This window comes from Netta rufina, assembly GCF_964035555.1.
Source record: "Netta rufina genome assembly, chromosome: 3".
Taxonomy (NCBI): Eukaryota; Metazoa; Chordata; class Aves; order Anseriformes; family Anatidae; genus Netta; species Netta rufina.
Genome location: NC_140125.1, coordinates 18,345,066 through 18,359,505, shown reverse-complemented (window position 1 = coordinate 18,359,505; position 14,440 = coordinate 18,345,066).

Genomic DNA, 14,440 nt, shown 5'->3' with positions numbered 1-14,440 from the left:
TATAACAAATTTTTTCATGACATTTTTTCAGCTTCAGCCCCTGTGGTCTATTCCCTTACTGATTTGGTCGCTTTCACTTCAAAACTCTGGATATTTCTTCTCATCTTCTGACAGAGGCTTCAGTCACCATACAAAGCTTTGACTTCTTTTAATGTATTGGCCTAAGAGAGTTTTTTGCAAAGCATACCTCAGGATAAGAGGTCAGTATGGTAAGTCAGCAATAAAACTCCTATAAATGTCAGTGGGAACAGAAGGATGCAAATGTGAATTGCTTTTGAAAATCCACTCATAGGTGTCTATAAAGCTCTGCAAAAAGAATGACTATCACTTGGCAGCTAAGTGCAGCCAGAAGAATCAGTCACATACAGCTCAATTAAACTCTTACAGAAGGAGAAGAAAAAGCAGGTACCTATTAACGTGTTCTGTGAGCTTAAAACAAATAACAAAGAATGCCTGTCCAAGTTTAGGCACCTTACCACCAACCAAGCTTACAATCAGGTTAAATGGTGTCCTCGAGCAAATTACAGTAGGACACATTCATATTGCCGCAATGCTCTGTAGCTCCACACCCTGGCAAATTTTCTTGTAGTCTATAGGAAGCACTAGGTGTGCAGAATTCATCTTCTCCTGCCATTACTGAGAGAAACACAAAACGAGTTGGTGCCATTCCCTGTCCAGAGGAGAACAGTACAAGTGGTTCACTGCTTTGTGGGGGGAAAATATTAGAAAATGGCTTTCTGAAGAGGAAAAAAAGGGAACACAACTGCCTTTGAGCAGCTCCAGGCCCTGGTGATGTTTCATTAGACAGTAACTGCATGTCTTGCCATTCTGATGGGCTAATCCGAAGGAAACACCCTCCGGGATGTTCAGCTTCTCTGGCTCATTAGCACCCAGTAAATGAAAATAGAGGTTGTTTAATACCATCGTTACTGTCTGCCCCAACTAACAAGCTATTTCTCTGGTGGCTTCCCAGTGCAACAAATATACAGTATCGCCACGTGAAACATGTCAAAACCAACACCAACAACCCTACAGAGCCCATTAGGATCGGAGTTGCTGGAGCCAGTATTTTATTTTAAAATACTGGGTATGTTAAAATACCCAGTATTTTAACGGCTGGAGGCTGGTTGTGCGGATGCAATGCAACTGATCACAGGATTATTTATTTATTTATTTATTTATTTTTGCCATTGGATTCCAGCTTATAGTACCGTAATGCAGCTGTAGCATGAAGTTTTCACAAAGTAGAAAGTCATTGACCAGTTGAACTGAGCAGTTCCCCCAGGCCTGTAGGAGAATGACAAGGCTGAGCTACAGATTGCACCTCCTCCTCCACTTCTTTAAGTTCTTGGTACCTCAAGCACTCCCATCTCTTTCACCACAATGATCCGATCATTAACACTTGAGGTAACACATTCAAAATCTATTTTCTTTTACCATTGTGTTTACCGGTTTGAGGAGTTTTTGAATCTGTAAACTTGCTTCCTCAACCATTGACCGTGCGTGGCAAGAAACACAAAGGAAATCATATTAAAAATTCCACGTGACCCACATGATGCTCTTTTTATGAGTTCTGTCCTCGTCTCTTATTTGAAAGACCTTAAAGTTCACTGCCTCTATGAAAAGCTCCTGTAATGGCTGCTTCTCAGAAAAATGGGGCTGCTCAGCCATGAAACAAGAGTGACCACATGCAGCAGCTCACCCAGGGCAGCAAACCAAGATCTGGGAATAAACACATCTGAATGCCAAACCTCATCAGCCCCTTCAAAAGGGGCTCGAACAAACCCTCTTTACAGCTCTAATGATGCGTTTTGCTGGACACCACAGCTATCTGAGTACTGTACACAAGTGCACGCTGAGCGCCGTGACGGTCCCCGTTGGAGCTGTGGCCAAGGGCATTCATTCCCCAGTGGCAGGTGATCGATTGCTCTGTGGGCTCCTGCGGCTGCTGGGCAAAGCGGGGCAACGAGGAGCCAAGTACACTGAAGCACCTTTGCTTTGAGCATAACCCTGCCTTGACCAAAAGAACTGAAAAGGTTCTTTCTCCTCCTATGGGTGCCCCTTGAACAGAACCCCAGACCTGCAAGGCCCTGAGCCCAGGCAGGGTTTTGCAGAAAACCTCATGCAGAGGGGTCCCCACCACCATGGGCCTCCAGGTACTAGTGCTGTATGAACATAACTCAGCTGACAGCAGTACGGCTGTGGGGGCTTGCACCAGAAAAAATACATGACAGTCAGCTGCTTCTCCTTCCAAGAGCAGGACCTCGCAGGGTACATAGGATTTTTTCCACAAAGGACTCTGTGAAAGGCTCTGGATGCCCAGCGTTCAAGGCTTGCGTACAGAAGTCACAATTATCACTTTGAATGAACATACACTCAAAGCAAATCCAACCAGTGTTCCATGTCTCAAAACATTAATCCAGTGATCTGACAGCTTACACACTCCCTGGGAGCTTTGCATTACTTTCTTGTGACAGTATTTTCCTTAGAAATATCAGGCTTGTCTCCTCAGTTCCTTTCCCTCAGCTGCCCCAAGGAGAGAGCTCTTTTACCCTGTGCTCCTGTGTGAAGGACTACTACAACACAGAATCACAGAATCATTAATGTTGGAAAACACCTCCAAGATCATCTGGTCCAACCATCCCCCTACCACCGATATTATCCACTAAGCTACATCCCTAAGCACCACATCTAACCTTCCCTTGAACACCCCCAGGCCCATAGTTTTCTCCTGGTGGGGCCTCACATACTGTTCCAGGCATCTTTCATAAAGGCACAGAACAACTAGGAGTACTCTATGTCAGGTTTTCACGGACACCTGCAAAAATCCGAGATAACTCTGAGTGAGCATCCTAAGGGCCCTGCGTTGCTTCTGTGTAATCACCAGACAAGGAAATTCTCAGTGATCTGCAACAATTTCATTCAGCTGCATCATGGGATCTGAGTTAGGTATTGAAATTTTTCATTATGGGTAACAAGCACTGGGAGCACAAAGTGCAGGGCTGACATGCAAAAGCAGGAGCATCTCCTCTAATGAGATGAGATTAATTGCCCATTTTATTACTCTTGTATCTATTCTGCTTAGTTCTAGTGCTGTTCTTAGTGTCATATGAACCTTGAAATACAACAGTTCCCAGCTCAGAATTTATTCTCTAGTCCTTTAAGCACCCCTCTGTTCTGTTCAGGACCTAAGTCCACCATTCGAGCATCAATGATTTATTTATTTTTTTTAAGTCTCCATTCACCTAAGCTATCAGATATCACCTAACCCCATGGGCATTTAAATACCCATAGAGGACAAACCTCCACATGCTGATGCCTGCTAAGCATGGCTGCTGTCTTGCCTCTGAGCTGCTTCTCAGAGCCCAGCACCATTCTGCCCAGAGGAGCCAATCTGCAGGCAAGGCAGATAAATGCTTTTTTTCTAGTACCTATCAGCTGGCAGCCTCTGCCTTGGGTGAGCTGGAGGCCACCAAGAGGTAAAGGAGTAATAGGATGGCCTTTATCCATCCTATACTGCAGCACAGAGGGATGCAGTGCATAAAGGGATGTGGACAAAAAATTGCTGCCAGATATGAGCATGCAACACAGCAGAGATGGCTGACCCAACCCTGCAATAGTCTGGCTTAATGACCTGACAGAAAACACCACATCCCCAAGGCACCCCCACTTCTGAGGTCTGAAAGTGAACAAAGCCAAAGACCAGCATGAAAATTGTGCCAGAGCAGTACCAGCTCTGCTGCCAATTCACTGCAAAAATGTTAGGAGCCTATAAACTTGACCTCTGCATGCCACAGATTTTGAACAAGTCAACTTTAGTTTATTACAGGTCAGTATCTCCAACTGAAAAATGAGAACGATGTTTGGAAGCTTTGCAAAGCTCTCAGAGATCCTGGGGGTGACAAATACTACACAAATGGGAGTGTGGTTACTGTTGTCATTACAGCAGTGGTCCCGGCAGCAGAGCCCCAGCTTGCTGAATTGATAGGCATGAGGGAGCACAGACATTACCAGAAAGAAAGGGAAAGAAAAAAGAAAAAAAAAAAAAAAAAAAAAAAAAAGTGAAGCAAAGGTTCTCTCCAGAGAGAGATAGAAGCAGAGGGAGAAAGTAACCTGCAAACACCTGTGATAATCAGCAGATAGCTCTTGAATCTCAATCCTTCAGAGAGTTTGGTTTGTCCTCCCTCTGCAGCTGTGGCAGGCTGGCATCTCCACACACCAAGAATTCAAAATGGATTTGACTGTGGATTGTACCTCCTCATTCTCCTACATCATTTCCAGATCTAATTTTCAGAGATTTGTACTTCTTATAATAAACCTCCCTGAAAACAGAGTCTATCCTGAAGGCAAGTTTGCTTGTCAGAGTGATATTGCTTTGGGACCAGGCACTTGTGTACCAGGCAGCCTATAAGCTCACTAAGATTCTCTTCACTTGGAATAAAAAACAACAACACTTGTCCCAAACATCATTTGGAGTGAGGTGCCAAGGTCAAACTTAGCGAAACACAGCAATTTAAACCACTGTCAAAAGCAGACTTGATCACCATCCTGCAGGGATGAACAGGCTCCTGGTGGAGCCACATAACCCTGACCTAAACCTCAGCAGCAGCTGATTGAGAAAGTTGGTTTGATTTAGATCTTCTTTGGTTCTACCTGGAAAACAGCAGCATGAGCCAGAGAAGGACCCAAAGTGCAGTTTTTGCTTTTTGACCCAGTCAGAGCAAGGTGAGTGTGAGCACAAGCTGAGCAGGGACCTGTCCTTTTCCCTGAGCACAGCAGCAAAGGGACCCGGGAGGCCAAGGGCAGTGCCTGAGCTGAGGTGGGAGCTCTTGCTCTGTTCCCATGGTGTGGCAGAGAAAACCCCTAGGTGCTCAGCATCTTCTGCCTGTCCTTATCTCTTCTCCTTCATCTGTCACTCCACTTCTGCTACACCTCTCAGGGGTGTCTGTCCTTTAAATGACACCCGGAATCTGGCACGCAGCTGGAGTCACCCAGCAGAAACTTCCCTTGCGCTGTTGTAATATTTACTAAAACAATGTTTTGAAAGGAAAAAAAAAAAAAGGAAGATTTAAAAAAAAAAGTCATAAATGCAAATCTTTCTTGCAGAGTTTATTGCCTTCTGGGAAAGACACTTGCACCAAGCAACCTCCACCAGAGCCCAGTCACAGCAGCCCCTCTGCACCACTTCTGCCAGCCCCAGTGGAGCACCGCCTTGCTGACAAAGCAGCAGTGCCCAGGACAGGGCTGTTCACCAACCTCCTTCATATCACGCGTGTCCTTCACTTCAGAAACCTAGCTTCATGCTGTTAAGCTTGTAATCCCCCGTGAGGTAAAAGCCCTGCTGCAGGTCGAGTCCCACGAGGAAATGAGCATTTCTTGCGCTCCGGACCCTGTATTTCCCAAGCTGGAAGCAGGGACAGCCATTTGGCAAGCCGGCCCCCTTCTCCAGGACAGCAGGCTGCCCCGTCCAGGTGTACAGCTCCGCAAGCAAACAGTGTCACATACCAGAAATAAACAAGGCTGCATAGCAACCACTCCTCTGAAGAAATCCTGAGCATGAGATGCGAGGAATATCTGCTGCCTGCAGGGCTGGCAGCCAGCTCCTCAGACGCTGCAGCAGGGAGCACCCCAGGGAGCACCCCAGGGAGCTCAGCAGCACCCAAGCCTTCAGGCAGGGACAACCTCTGAGATGCAGCATGCTACTAAGTCCCCCCATGCAGCTGCTGCATGAGAATCATCCTTTAAAGCTCTGCATGGTGCCCAGACAAATAGCAAAGCATGCATCAGATTGAAAGTTTTAAAAGGAAGGGAAAGTGGTTTTTTTCCACACCCTTTTCTGCAGGATAAAGTCTTTGATGACTTCCTGGCATGGGAAATTGCTTGGATAGGCGACATGAGCTTGGAACCCCTCTCGTTCAGAGTGGTGTAAATCCATACCAGTCCTACAGAAAGCATCCTACCAGGGCAAAATTAGCAAAAGAGGAGAACTAGTTCCTTCAGACTGGCTCTCTCTGATGCAGCACAGCCACACTTAATGCAATCTCCACTAACTGCTACCAAACAGGAGTTTTCCATCACTGCCATTGCAAACCTTCAAACCTCTCTGCTGTGCATAAATATGCAATGTAGAGCAGAAGCTATTTTTCTAATGAAAAATAATGTTTTTTTCAACATTTCCATGGCTAGTTTTGAAATCTTCCATAACAAAGTCACTGTTGGCTGTTTTTTTTTTTTTTGTTTTTTTTTTTGTTTGTTTGTTTTTTAAAGATAAAAAAAAAAAAATTGAGCAAAGGTGCAATGCTGTTCTCTATTATCAATAAGGAACTACTGCTCAGTCTGTCTATACAACGACTTGAATGGAGTGTGTCCACAAAATATGAGGAAAGGGATTCTCCAGGTTTTGATTCATTTTGTGCCCAATCTGCAAGCAAGCAGGGAAACGGAAAGAGTTTTTCAGCTGGAAAAATGTGCAGTAATTCAGCTCTTACAGGAAAACAAACAAAACCAAACATCTGAAAGAGTTAGCAATCATGTGTCAATAGTACAGGCAGCATACCCACCCTGTTGTGCTTTGGGGAGATGACAGGCGCCTCACTTGGTAAAAGCAGCAGCAAAGCCAAAGAGAAGCATCTTCCTGCCACTGCTGAGCCACCCCACTGGTACCAGCAATGTAGGAGTAAAGGATTCAGCCTTACAATGAGTCACCTTAAATCACGCGAGTCCCTCAGCTTCTCTGAGGCTGAGTAATCAGATACATGAGAAAATAACAACACTACATATTACAGAATGGCAGAAAATGAGCCAACCATGGCTTTAGGCCTCCTGTTGTGACATTACCTGCACAAAATGGGAGAATTCTCTCCAAAGGCTTCTTCCCGGTCCTACAAACAAGAGGCAGAGGACTGCCCTCAGACTCTGGCACCACTTTAGACCTTCAGAGATACCAGGAAAGCTTTGCCTCAGCTCTGTTGCAGGCTTCAGGCAAGATTTAATCTGCTACAGCTCCTGCTTGGAAAAAAAGCAAAGCAGAAATGCTGCTTGTTCGCCTTTCTCCATGTTTTCTTTTAGGACAATAAGCCCTGCAAGCCAGGGAATTGTCTCTTCCTACAACTGTGCATTATCTAACAGAGTAGACCCACCTGTCAGTTAGGGACAATACCGCAAAATAGCAGTGGTACCAGCTCTTCAGAGGAGTTTCCCTGATACAGCCTTCAGTCTGTTCCCTAGCAAAGCTGAAAAGCGTGGCCCTCATCAAATCACCAAAAATGTCAAAAGTAAAGCAAAGGTGTCAGTTAGTCAGACTAAGACTGGCTGGGAGCTTCTAATGTCCAGTCTCCGGCCTTCAGTACCTGCATCTATTCCTCTTTTAATTTTGCTTGTTGATGGGTTAGATTCAACCAATGAGAAGCCTGAAAACCTAGACTCTTAGCCTGAAAAACAGCAAGCTAAAGTTTTATTTCGTATTTCCTGAAAGGAAGAAACATATTGTAGCCATCATGGGAGAAAAGAGTACCTTCTGCCTTGAACCTCGTGCCAGACCCATTTCATCTGGGGCTGCATTGCCCACATGGACACACTCTGATGCCACCTGCACACCCTGTAATGACACATCAGTATGTTACACAGGGAAGTAGTGTCCACTGACACACAGGCTCCCTGGAAATGCACCTGGTAACAGCTGGTCACAAACCTGGTCGTAACACTGTCCCTCAAAACAGCCAAGAGGTAAAACAAGCTACTAGATCAAACCCTCTGTCTCATCTATCCATAGCAAACCAAAGCATGTTCACCAGTTCCCACCTGAAAGAAAACAAACCAAACATCCCTCACAGTTGGTTAACAAAATAACTTGCCTTGAAGCCCCCTTTCTCTAGAAATGAAGCATGGCCTCTCCATTTTAACAAATACATCTTGGACATATTTGGTTAAATCTCTGTGCTCTGTTTGACCAGCAGCCTGCTCCCAAGCTACATCTTCCTACAGGAGCAGGCAGGAGTGCAAGGCTGAGCAGGGCTTTTTCTGCCATCTAGAGCAGATATAGAAATAATGCTATGTTAGGCAGGTGTAATCAGAAATCTACTTATTTATTCCTCTTCGCATTTTTCCTTTCACATGGTGCACTTGTTTGGCAGCATGATCCTTTGCAGCAGCCTCACAGCACGCATCCCGCTTCTTTTTTGCTCACAGGAACTTCTGCTGGGTTAAGAGCCCTTAGGCTTTCCCCATTGCAACCTCATTTGTGCATTGGGGATGGGCAATCAACACTGATTCAGCACCTGAGCTGGTGAGGGAAACAGCCCAAGCCCCCGGCATTAATTAGCCCAGCAGACAGGTCAGAAGCCAGCAAGTTTATACAGGCCTTCTGGTTATACGACCTACAGCAGCAGAAGCAGGTTATTAATTTAGTACTGGAGGTGCCAATGAAGCTTTGCAAACTGGTAGGAAAGGCTGGAGTTTCACTAACAAATACAAGCTGTGCTCCAAATCCTCTTCCAATTATAAAGATGCAAGCTGAAATACCAACATACAGAAAGGATGGCTGGGTATGAAGACTTTTTATTTTCAAAATAGTCATTTTTTGGTAATACTTAAGTTTTATAACTACATTGCAACTCCTCTCTGATGAGCCCAAAGCAGTTTGCACTCCCACAAGTGGCACTTATCTCCTTGTGTTGATTCAAGCACTGTATAAATATACGGGGACATTGAAGCAGGCAACGGCACTCCTAACTGCACTCATGGCCTTAGAGTAAATAAACTGCAGTGACTCCAGCAAAATAAGGTTTCTCTTGATGCAGTGACAGCTGTCTGTGAATGGGTAACAACTGGGATCAGGACATCTTGAGGAGAAAATGCTGAGACATTTTTAAAAAATGACTAAAACGAGGTAGGGTTTAAGGGCACTAGTCTCATTTACAGAGGTGCTATATTAAGAGCTGCCAACTAAGCTTTACCAGAGATTTATCCTGTGGGGATCAGGGACTTTCAAACTGATGGATAGAGTATCTTGGCTGCAGCTTGCCGAATATTTTTTAATGGAAAACAACGATTCCACAAAATTGATGTGATCTGTGAAAAAGTGTTTGTTTCAATAATTTCTATGGAGAAAAAATAAGTTTTAGAAATGAATGTTTGATATTTTCCTCAAATTCCTCAATCAAATAAAATGGAGATAAATTTATCTCTATTCTGAATAGCCTTAATTCTAAGCAGTGAAAACCTACCTTACCAAAGACATGTTTCCAGACCAGACCTTGAGACACCCTCTGGTGATTCGGGGCACTGTACACGCATCATGCTTTCCAACCTAATTCGTTTAGGATCATATGGTCCTAAATTAAGCCCACTCAGTTCCCTATGTTGCTAATCTAGTTAACTGCGTATTGGCTAATTGCAAGCTTTAACTCACCACCAAATGTAGCAACTCACCATCTGTTCATTCTGGCTACCCAAAAAGTCAGCAACCACGTGAAGTTGCACCTCATCGGGGGATGCAGAGAAACCAGCTGTCAGCAGCTGCGGTCTAGCACAAGTCTGCATTGTATTTGATTTATCATAATAAAATGGGTATTATATAACAGGGGAAAAAATGAAAAAAGCAACTCAGGACAGCCTTCACAAAGTATGGGGGCAGAAGGACACAGGAAAAAATAGTAATAATAATAACAATCAGACTTCCCTATGATGCTGATTCTTTTGCAGCTATGTCAAAAGCAGGGCACACGAGCCAGACTGCTAACCACACATATGCACATGCACCTCTGATTTTCCTGAGGGTAAGACATTACTAAAAAGACCTCAGTCTTCTCCCCAAGCTTATGAGAATTTAGCATAAATCATTTTGAAAACTGAACCCAAATCCTGTAGTTTTCACCACATGCCTGGTTTACTGAGCTGAAGAGTCAGAGTATGGGCACCCATCTGTTGGAGGCAGACCTTGGCTGGTGCACCTTTAAGGAGGTGGGCAAAGTCCATTAGCTCCATTAATGCCACACCATGGACCTTTACTGCAGAGCAATGCACAGCACTAACTGCAGCCCTGCTATACCTGTGCTGCTGCCTTGAAGTACAGCTGCAGTGCGTGCAAGCCCCAATAACTTGCTTCAGTGTGCTTTGGTAAGCTACTGTACTCACTGAGGCAGCTGAATAACATCAAAGCTGCACAAAAAAATAAATGCTTTTCCACAACGTCACATTAAAGCCTAAAAAGAACCAGAAATCAAACCCCATTGATGCAGAGTTCAGGCCTCGGACTTTAAAGTCCTTCTGCTCCTACAGAAGGATTAGTTGTTTCTTTCCCAAGAGCCCTGTTTTCCCCCAGCACCATTCATCTGCCAAGCAGAAAATCTGCCTGACCAGTTTGGGGTGAAGGACTGAGGCTTCAGGACTGCATCTCTGATTTGGAGGGCTCTCAAAGATCACAAGCAGAGAATGCATAACCACAACATCTGTAAAACAACAGGTACATTCACTGGTAACAGAGGCGAAGAAGATGGAGATGAAGGTGTAAAACAGGTATACGTAGGAGCCCACGTTACATCCACATGTTTTACCAGCTGGCAGCCACCAAACCATTTTCAGGAAATGGGATCTGCTAAGTGCTCTCAGTAATCCCCTGTAACACAGCACAGGTCAGAAAGTGGATGTTCCTGAGGGCACTTTATGAAAACTGACACAGAAAAGCGTTGTTGTTTCTTTATGTCTTATAAACTGCAGAGGTCCTAAAAACAATTTCAGCTTTGATCAATTCCTTGATAAGAGCCTGGCAGAAATGTACTGTGAGCTAGAGGATACCCAAATTTCCTAAAAGTCTTCCTAAGTCTCCCAGATCAGAGAACATCATCAAAATCAACACAGAGATGAGACAAACTGAGTCAAGATGAGAAAGGACTCAATTTCCTTGTTTCCTTGTTCAATGGCTTTCCATTGAAATCCTCTAAAGCTCCAGAAATTATCTTCTTGAGCTCTATGGAAAAGAAAAATAGGCACAGGCTAGTAATTTTTCTCCAATAATTACAAAAACTAAGAATTTACATACCAGAACAAAATCATGGAGAAGACTGCTACGGTAGATGAGTAAGTTCCCTTTTTCACCGTCACTGTTTCAAACAAACTCTGTGCCTATAGTGAAGAAAAAGTTTTCCATGGCTACCTTGAGTTTAATGTGCGTGAAAGGGATGGTAGCTTTTTGTTGTTTCTTTTATGTAGCTGTTCTTGAAATAAAATTGTACAGGATGCAGTTCTATCTCCTTTACCCTTCATTGAGTTTGTTGGGGAAAAAAAAGAAAAGTAAAAATAAGAGGACTGAGTGTGACCCCACTAAAATCAAGCAGCCACTGTGCCCAGGCTATGGACATTTTGAGAAATGATTCCTCTTCCAGATCACATTATCCCTGTCAGTCCTGAGCAGAAAATGATTTCCAGTCACTAGCCTACAGCAGACAATAATAAAGGATGAAAAATAGCCAAGCTATCATTCATACTAGATGCCAGAAATGAAGTATGAGAGAATCTGGGGGGCTTAGAACACTGGTGGGAAAGCCAAGGAAGAATGGGATCAGCCCCTGCCTGCTCCACGGTGGCGGCAGCATGGTGGGAACAGCTCATTTAGCAGATGGCTTTTTTCATCAGGCTGGTAGCTGTGTATGGAGCCTTCAGTATGAACTGGAGTTTGGTCATGACATGAGGCAAACAATGAGTACATTGAAATGCCATAAATCCCATGTTGGCAGAGCTCGAAGCGTTTCAAGACCCCATGCAGCATTAGGCCTCATGACTGCACCTGAAGGCAGGCTGGTAATCAAAAAATCAGTACATCTAGAAGAGACCATTTCAGTGCCAAACAAATAAATAAAAATAAATAAAATAAAAAAGGAGAATTTGGAAGCAGAAAGAAAAACTCACATAGAACTATGACTTGCATACAGGTGGCTGCTAACCAGCTTGTGGATTGCAAGCCCGCTGCTCCTCATAGCCCTGCAAATTACATCCCACAGAGCCTCACCAAGAACAAGGGTCAGCACCTCAACAGAGTTTGATTTGCCTTATCACGCCCTCTCTGCGTTCTGGCTGCAACAGCATCTTCTTTCGCTCACCTTTTTGATGTCCTTGCCTATGTAAACTGAAAGCTTTTTCAGGCAGAGGCCAAAGAACCTTCCTGCAGGGTTTTCCTCAGGACAGGAAGAAGCACATACTTTGCCTCCACTGCATATTTTTCTCTAAAAAACTCCAAGCATTCAGCCATAGAAAACAAAGAATTGTGGTAAACTAGCCAAGTAGGGCTATCCCTTCCTTACACATGGAGAAACTGACACACAGAACTTGGGTTTCAGCCTTGGTGGTCACTGATTTCCCATCACTCAGTTCTGAGATACTTTGGAAACCACTATGATAGCTCCAGCTACTAGTGAAGCAAAGCTTTCTTCATATATCTTACACTGTGTCATTCAATTCCTCATCTGAGAGACAGTGATCACGTCATTTGTACCATTATCTTAAAGAAAAGCAAGGACTTCACCATTTTTTCTCCAAATATAAAAAGCCATTGTCTAGTTAACATTTTCCAAGAGTTTAGTGAGGGTTCTTTTTTTGTTTGTTTTATTTGTTTAAAACAAGACATGCTGCCTCCAAAGCAAATGAGATGACTGAAAAATGAGATTCCTAAATGGAATAAAATCTTGCTCTCTTGTGGGGCATCAAGTGCTGCTCCTTATCACTGAGAGCTCTTCTTAATGCCAAATTGGATGGGGTTTGAGCAGTTACTGAAAGACAGGGGAGGTGTGCACTGCTTGTACCTAGGAGCACTAAGCTAGGCATCCCAGCAAGGATTTGTCCTTGAAATCCGAGTCTCAGAGAATGCTTAGTACTGTGACAGGCTCCTCTGGAGACTCAGGCATGTCCATTTTCCTCTCTGTAGCTGCTAAAGAGCTTTGAGTCTGTGGGGCAAACGTTCGCCATGAAATTTTGATCATCCTGAGGACTGATTGAATGTGGCTGCTTGAGTTTTTTTATGGTGTTGTTGTTGGGTTTTAAACCTTAGGAGCCACAGGAAACCATGAGAGGAGATGACAGTTTAGGTCTTATCTCATTCTCATCAGTGCTAATAGCAAAACCGTAATTGATTTTGATTGTCATGCAAAAACCTTCAGCACACAGACTAAAACATGGAATGAAGCTTCTCCATGCAGTCTGTTGTCTGTGCATTTTTTAAAGAAGCGATAAAAACCTTCATTAGAAATATAGTCTTCAATTAAAATATATTTTTTTCTCTTCAAACACACACTTAGGTTGTGATCTTTTATTTTCCACAAAACAGGTTAAAAAAAAAAGAATGATAACAGTTTTCAGTTGAACAGTAATAAAGATGTTTGAAAACATTTGACAAAGCCATACAACCATCTGAAACATAAACAGCTCTCATTTTTAATGTCTGCCTTCTTAAATTTCCACTAATCAAAACAAAAAAAATGGGGCAGGGGGGATTTGGATAATATACATAGGACTTTTGTAAGAAGTCTAAAGTTTTAGAAACTTTCCAGTGAAGCTAAACCTTAGAGACGAAGTTCTCAGCTTTTATTTATTTATTTATTTTTAAAAAAGTAAAAAAAGTTCAAAGGAATGGCCAGAATGGCCCACTGGGATGTCACTGTTACCCAAAGAAGCCATAAGGAGAGCCCCACAGAAGCTGTGGAAGGGACAGAGCACACACAAGACTTCTACATACTCCTGCAATCCAGGCTGGTACAGCATTCCGCAATGGAGATTTGCCTGGGATAGACCAAAATGTGCCACTGTTTTGGCCACCAACAGGTAAACACAGAAGCTAGCTGCAGAGATGTAAAGTCCAATACACCAGGCATTTTAAGCAAATCTAGGTGTGTGTGCTGCAGTAAAACCACGTATTTGCTCCTTGGACAGACCCAGCCACCCACCTCACGCTGGCCAAAAAGGCAACTGCTCCTCAGTTCAGCATCCAGCTGAGTGGTCTTCCCAGGGTGAAGGGAAATGCAGCACACTGTGTCTTTGAGAATCAGAGCTATGAACTGCTTTTTCAGAAGTGGCAGAATTTTGCATACCAGCCCTAACACACAAAACTCACCTGCTAAAGAGCCATTGGTACATCACCACAGGAGACAGAAGGAGCTAGCATGGATTGAACCTGTTTTTCCCATGCATTTTGCTAGGAATAATAAAGGCTATTATAATCCTGCCCTAACAAGGGATCCTTTAAAAAAACTATTGAAACTATGACTCAAGGAAACAATAATAAGTAAAATCTACTGCCATGCAGCTTGCCAAGGAGTTCAAGTTCCTTTGGCAAACAACGTTAATTGCAAAGCAAATAAAATGCTTGCTGCAAGAATGACAATAAGGGAGACCTACCTTCATCTTTGTTCTTATTTACACGCTTCCATCAATACCCAGAGAAATTTAACTCTGG